The sequence below is a fragment of the Ranitomeya variabilis genome, chromosome 1 (genome assembly GCF_051348905.1).
Source record: "Ranitomeya variabilis isolate aRanVar5 chromosome 1, aRanVar5.hap1, whole genome shotgun sequence".
NCBI lineage: Eukaryota > Metazoa > Chordata > Amphibia > Anura > Dendrobatidae > Ranitomeya > Ranitomeya variabilis.
The window spans coordinates 1,129,262,022-1,129,268,753 of NC_135232.1; the positions used below are offsets into that span (position 1 = coordinate 1,129,262,022).

Below are 6,732 nucleotides of genomic sequence, written 5' to 3' on the forward strand. Positions count from 1 at the left end.
AATGGAACAGCAGATATGGATATGCTGAATGGCATGTTGTGCAATGGAACAGCAGATATGAATATGCTGAACGGCATGTTGTGCAGTGGAACGGCAGATATGGATATGCTGAATGGCATGTTGTGCAGTGGAACAGCAGATATGGATATGCTGAACGGCATGTTGTGGGGTGGAACAGCAGATATGGATATGCTGAACGGCATGTTGTGCAGTGGAACAGCAGATATGGATATGCTGAACGACATGTTGTGGGGTGGAACAGCAGATATGGATATGCTGAACGGCATGTTGTGGGTTGGAACAGCAGATATGGATATGCTGAACGGCATGTTGTGCAATGGAACAGCAGATATGGATATGCTGAATGGCATGTTGTGCAGTGGAACAGCAGATATGGATATGCTGAAGGACATGTTGTGGGGTGGAACAGCAGATATGGATATGCTGAACGGCATGTTGTGCAGTGGAACAGCAGATATGGATATGCAGAATGGCATGTAGTGCAGTGGAACAGCAGATATGGATATGCTGAACGGCATGTTGTGGGGTGGAACAGCAGATATGGATATGCTGAACGGCATGTTGTGCAGTGGAACAGCAGATACGGATATGCTGAATGGCATGTTGTGCAGTGGAACAGCAGATATGGATATGCTGAATGGCATGTTGTGCAGTGGAACAGCAGATATGGATATGCTGAACGGCATGTTGTGGGGTGGAACAGCAGATATGGATATGCTGAACGGCATGTTGTGCAATGGAACTGCAGATATGGATATGCTGAATGGCATGTTGTGCAATGGAACAGCAGATATGAATATGCTGAACGGCATGTTGTGCAGTGGAACGGCAGATATGGATATGCTGAATGGCATGTTGTGCAGTGGAACAGCAGATATGGATATGCTGAACGGAATGTTGTGGGGTGGAACAGCAGATATGGATATGCTGAACGGCATGTTGTGCAGTGGAACAGCAGATATGGATATGCTGAACGACATGTTGTGGGGTGGAACAGCAGATATGGATATGCTGAACGGCATGTTGTGGGTTGGAACAGCAGATATGGATATGCTGAACGGCATGTTGTGCAATGGAACAGCAGATATGGATATGCTGAATGGCATGTTGTGCAGTGGAACAGCAGATATGGATATGCTGAAGGACATGTTGTGGGGTGGAACAGCAGATATGGATATGCTGAACGGCATGTTGTGCAGTGGAACAGCAGATATGGATATGCAGAATGGCATGTTGTGCAGTGGAACAGCAGATATGGATATGCTGAACGGCATGTTGTGGGGTGGAACAGCAGATATGGATATGCTGAACGGCATGTTGTGCAGTGGAACAGCAGATACGGATATGCTGAATGGCATGTTGTGCAGTGGAACAGCAGATATGGATATGCTGAATGGCATGTTGTGCAGTGGAACAGCAGATATGGATATGCTGAACGGCATGTTGTGGGGTGGAACAGCAGATATGGATATGCTGAACGGCATGTTGTGCAATGGAACAGCAGATATGGATATGCTGAATGGCATGTTGTGCAATGGAACAGCAGATATGGATATGCTGAATGGCATGTGCAATGGAACAGCAGATAAGGATATGCTGAATGGCATGTTGTGCAGTGGAACAGCAGATATGGATATGCTGAACGGCATGTTGTGCAATGGAACAGCAGATATGGATATGCTGAATGGCATGTGCAATGGAACAGCAGATATGGATATGCTGAACGGCATGTTGTGCAATGGAACAGCAGATATGGATATGCTGAATGGCTTGTTGTGCAGTGTGGAATAGCAGCTTTGGGTATACTGGATAGCACCTAGAGCAGTGTGGAATAACAGAGCTGGGTATGCTAAATGGCATATGAAACAGTGTGGAACAACAAAACTGGATATGCTGAATGGTGTGTTGTACAGTGGAATAGCAGACATAGATATGCTGAACAGCATGTTGCACAGTCAGAATTCTGGATATGCTGGAAGACATCTAAAACAGGATGGAAAAGCATAGCTGAATACCTGAATACCTAGTGGCATGTTAGTGCTAGGTTAGTCAAGAGACGCAATTACGCCCACTGATGTAGAAGTGGCAAATGCTAAATCACCTGAACACTCAGGCGGCGTATCACCGCTGCTGACCATAGTAACTCCATGCAATCAGGAGCAGAGGAACCCGGGGAAGAACAAACCATCCAAAATTAGAGCCAGGACACTGTAGTAACAAATGGAGCTTTAGCCTTGTCAGATGGGGGCAATATTGTGAGATTCTCATTACTGGTGGTTAATTTAAAGCGGTGGGCACAGCATGATAACTTATCATCATCTGTCTGATTGCTGGGGATCTAACTTCTGGGAACCACATTGATCCCTATAACAGAACACTAGAGTTTCTAGTGCTCCATTGACTATCTATGGGACTAACAGAGATAGATGTTCTCTGTGCTTTGCTACCTCCTTCAGACCCATAAAAGCTTAATAGAGCTGGTTGTACCATGCATAACTACTGCTCCATTCTAGCAGGGGACCATTATAGTTTGGGTCGGGCCCCAGTTATCAGACACTCCTGTGGATCAGTACTCTACTTCCGATAGTTTCCCTCAACTATGTATTTTTCATAGCGTGTCCATTTCGGAGACCCTCAGCGATCAGTGAAGAAACACTGTAGCAAGAAGTGTAAACCCCTACAGCGAGGCCACAGATCAAAGTAAGGATTACACAATTATTATTGAAAACGGTGTATCGGGTCCTCAAGAGCAAAAGTCAAACATGTGTGGCCCCTCTAAAACACACTGTTCCCCAGTAGAGTATTAGAAATGTTGTTGTGTTTTTCGAAACTGGACAATGCTTTTAAAGATCTTTTCATTTTCCATTCTCAACTGGTTGAGCTGCAGGCGTCATGATCGTGTTATCTGCAGTATCCCACCTACTTTTTTTTTCAATTACTAAATGGCTTTACACTGGTAAAATGTCAGGCCGGTTGATGAAAGTGTCATGCAGAATATCTCACCCCGTCCATTGCTCATTCTTTGACTTTCAAATCATCTAGTGAAATGTTCGGTGAATGGCGCTGATTATTCATCCCTCGTTCAGTCCGGTCTAAAAATAAAAAAGCAATAATTCCTTTTTTAGTTTAATGCTATTCAGAGACTTTCACGTGCATTGAAAAGTCAGATTCCTTTAATGAGCGCAGATCTGCATAATCCTATTTTAATAAACCGAGCTGCAGCACTAAATTGACATGACTCACCGATAAAGGGAAATAGAAGGGAAGGTAAAAATTGATATCATAATGAAGGCAGCAAGCATCGCTGACTGACTGTAGCATATAGAAAAATATCAGGAAATGTTCAGCATGATTCCACTAAATGTTATAACTATGTTTAAAAAATGAGAGGCTTTACATGCAGTTCCACTCCCAACCACGTGGTGCGCTATTTTGGGACATACATTAGATCCATAAGCAAAAATTATCACGAAGCATTTTAGTGGATTTCTAAATCCTATTCTTAGACGACATTTGTAGGAAAACTACTTTCTTTTAAAAAATGGACAACCAATCAATGCTTTTGACTGCTCTTCACTCAACGAACAGTGATTCTGCTAACACGCCTTTCAACATTTGAAAATATAAAAAATGGAATAATACTCCATACCCCGAAAACTTGTCTAAAATCCTTCTCCCAAAAAACTTAATAAACAGAATGAGTAGCAGATTTAAAGAAAATGATAAAAGTATCTCTCTCTGTCCTCCTCTATCTTTCCCCCATTTTCTCACTCCATTCCCCTCCTATTCCATCCCAATCTTCCCTCCCTCCCTCTCTCTCTCCCTCTCCCCTCTCTGTCTCCGTCCTTTTTAATTCCACTCTTGCATTTCAGTCTCTCTCACCGTATTCCCTCTCAGTCTGTCTCCTTCTCTTTCTCGATTCCACTATTTCACCTTCCCTCTCTCTCTCTTTCCTATGTCTCACCCTTTACCGAACTCTCCCACCCTCTCCTTCTCTCTCTTTACCTCTACCTCCTTCTCTCTCCCCCTTTTTCTCCCTTTCCTTCCTTTTTCATCACACTTCTTATCCCATTCTCCTTCTCTCTTTTTCCCCTCCTCTCTCTGTCTCCCTCCCTCTCCATCCTATTTCCACCTTTCCTCTCTTTCTCCCTCTCTTTCCTCTCCCTATGTCTTTGTCTCCCTCTCTCCATCCCAGTCCGACTTTCTCAATCTCTCCAGCCCTCTCTCTCCTTTCTCCCTCCCTTTTTTCCTCTCTTTTTTGTGCTCTTGCTCCTTGTCCCTCTCAGTCTCTTTTCTGCCCATCATCCTTCCTCTCCATGCCACTCCCACCTTCCCTCTCTCTCTCTCCCTCTCTCTCTCCCTCTCTCTCTCTGTATCTCAGTCTCCCTCCCTTTCCATCCCACTCCAACTTGCCCAATATCTCCTGCCCTCTCTCCTTTCTTCCTCCCTCTTTTTCCTCTCTTTTTCGTGTTCTCGCTCCTTCTCCCTCTCAGTCTATTTTTCTGCCCATCAACCTCCCTCTCCATGCCACTCCCACCTTCCCTTTCTTTCTCCCTTTCATTCCTCTCCCTATCTCTTTGTCTCCCTCCCTCTTCATCCTACTTCGACTTTCTCAATGTCTCCCGCCCTCTCTCTCATTTCTCCCTCCCTCCTTTTCCTCTTTTCCTCTCTCTCACTCCTTCTCCCTCTCAATCTCTTTCTCTGCCTGTCATCCTCCCTCTCTGTGCCACTCCACCTTGTCCCACTCTCTCCTTCCCTCTTCCAATATCTCCCTCCTTCTCTCTCTCACTTTCTCTTTTCCTATCCTGAGCTCTGATTGGTTGCTATGATAATAACAGAGCTGAACTCTGACTGGTTGCTATGCTAATTTTGGAGTTGAGCTCTGACTGGCTGCTATGCTAAGTTTGGAGTTTAGCTCTGACTGGTTGCTATGCTAATTTTGGAGTTGAGCTCTGACTGGTTGCTATGATAATAACAGAGCTGAACTCTGACTGGTTGCTATGCTAATTTTGGAGTTGAGCTCTGACTGGCTGCTATGCTAAGTTTGGAGTTGAGCTCTGACTGGTTGCTATGCTAATTTGGGAGTTGATCTCTGACTGGTTGCTATGCTTATTTTGGAGTTGAGCTCTGACTGGTTGCTATGCTAAGTTTGGAGTTGAGCTCTGACTGGTTGCTATGCTAATTTGGGAGTTGAGCTCTGACTGGTTGTTATAGGAAATATACAGTTCTGATGTATGAGGCCCGATGAGTGTCTTCTTGTACAAGCCTTAAAAGGGAAATGGGCCTATGCTTCCTATTATCCTTGCCATAATGCCAACCTTACAGCCAAGCCACTTATATCCCCTTCCGGCATGCTAAAAAGCTGCAGATCTTTCCACTAAATAAGTTTTCCATAGTCCCTTTAATAAACAATAGAATTTCCCATAAATGCAGAAGACTTCTCAGTAGACGTGGGAGTAGGCAGAAGCTGTGAAATCTCCACGGGATCCATAAGACTCTATATCGACCTCAACGACTATTTGCTTTTATGAAATGAGGTGTGACAGTGTTTACACAGAACACCGGACTCAGAGCTGCGGCTCATTACAAATCTTGTCTGTAGCGTATATCTTATGGGAAAAGTCTGTGATCACCACAGAGCTGTCGTTACAATGGAGAGTGCCGCAAAATAACGACTTCCTCTGACAGCTCGCTGGGGAATAAACCGATCTCCGGCCTCACAGATCTGTAAGGGCGAGTGACAGGTTCAACATTCAGAACATAAGGCCAAATGTAAATGGCAAGTTGTGCAAGTTCGGAAACAAAATATAAAGATGAAAGTGATCAGTATCCTCAGACAGGAAGGTGGAAAAGAGATAAAAATGACAGGTACATTCAGCCATTAAATATAAATGTTGACGTCAAGATGTAAAAACAGGCCAATTTATCAAATGAAAATCAAGACAGTCAGACCTCCAAAGAGGAGGGAAGCAATACAGGGAAATAAAAGAATAAGCCACAACTAAAGGAGAGCTCACCGATTCTTAACTAGAATTTCTTTAAAATTTGGATTCCCCATAGTATGATTTTTTGGGGAAGGTGAATTTGATTCACACAAATATTCATTACAGTGGAGGTCTTCTTGTCTTTGGTATTCCAATCATCTCTTCTTTGGTCTTCTGTCTAGGATCTTCTGGTGCTGGCTAGGCCACATAATGTGGTCATGATGTCACAATGTGCATCATGATGTCACAATGTGCGTCATGATGTCATTATGTGCACAAAGTTATGAGAACCAGTCTATGCAAGAAGATCTCGGAAAGAAAACCAAAGATGCAATTAGTGAAAGACTGAAGACAAGGTGACAGAAGCAATACAAGAAAAATTATGAATAGGTCCCTACTGGAGACAAGCAAATTGATTTTTTATCAGCAGAAATCATTAAGAACTTTGATTCTCCTAAATCTGACTTTTTTGAGGGGAAGGGGGGGTTCAATTTACACAAATCCAACAAAGTGGCCATCTTCTTATCCAATGCTTTTCACTCTCATCTTGTCTTCTGTTCAGGATTTTCTAGTGCTAACTAAGCCTCATGGTATCGTTATCATGTCGTGACGTGAGTCATGTCCCAAGTGACTACGTCATCAGGCCAATTATGCGCTTGAAGAAGATCCCGGATTGAAAACCAAAGATGAAATAGGTGGAAGACCGAATACAGGACAACCTAAGCAA

General features: G+C 43.7%; 1 long non-coding RNA gene across 1 annotated transcript in view; it reads right to left on the reverse strand.

Annotated features, from left to right (window-relative positions):
• Positions 1–6,192, reverse strand: part of LOC143793027 (uncharacterized) — a 151,307-nt gene extending 145,115 nt beyond the window's left edge. Inside the window, exons 1-2 of the long non-coding RNA XR_013220033.1 lie at positions 6,039–6,192; positions 3,025–3,113 (exon numbers count right to left, since the gene is read on the reverse strand). This is a non-coding gene — a long non-coding RNA (uncharacterized LOC143793027). The remainder of the gene's footprint in view (positions 1–3,024; positions 3,114–6,038) is intronic.
• Between the last annotated feature and the right edge of the window lie 540 nt (positions 6,193–6,732).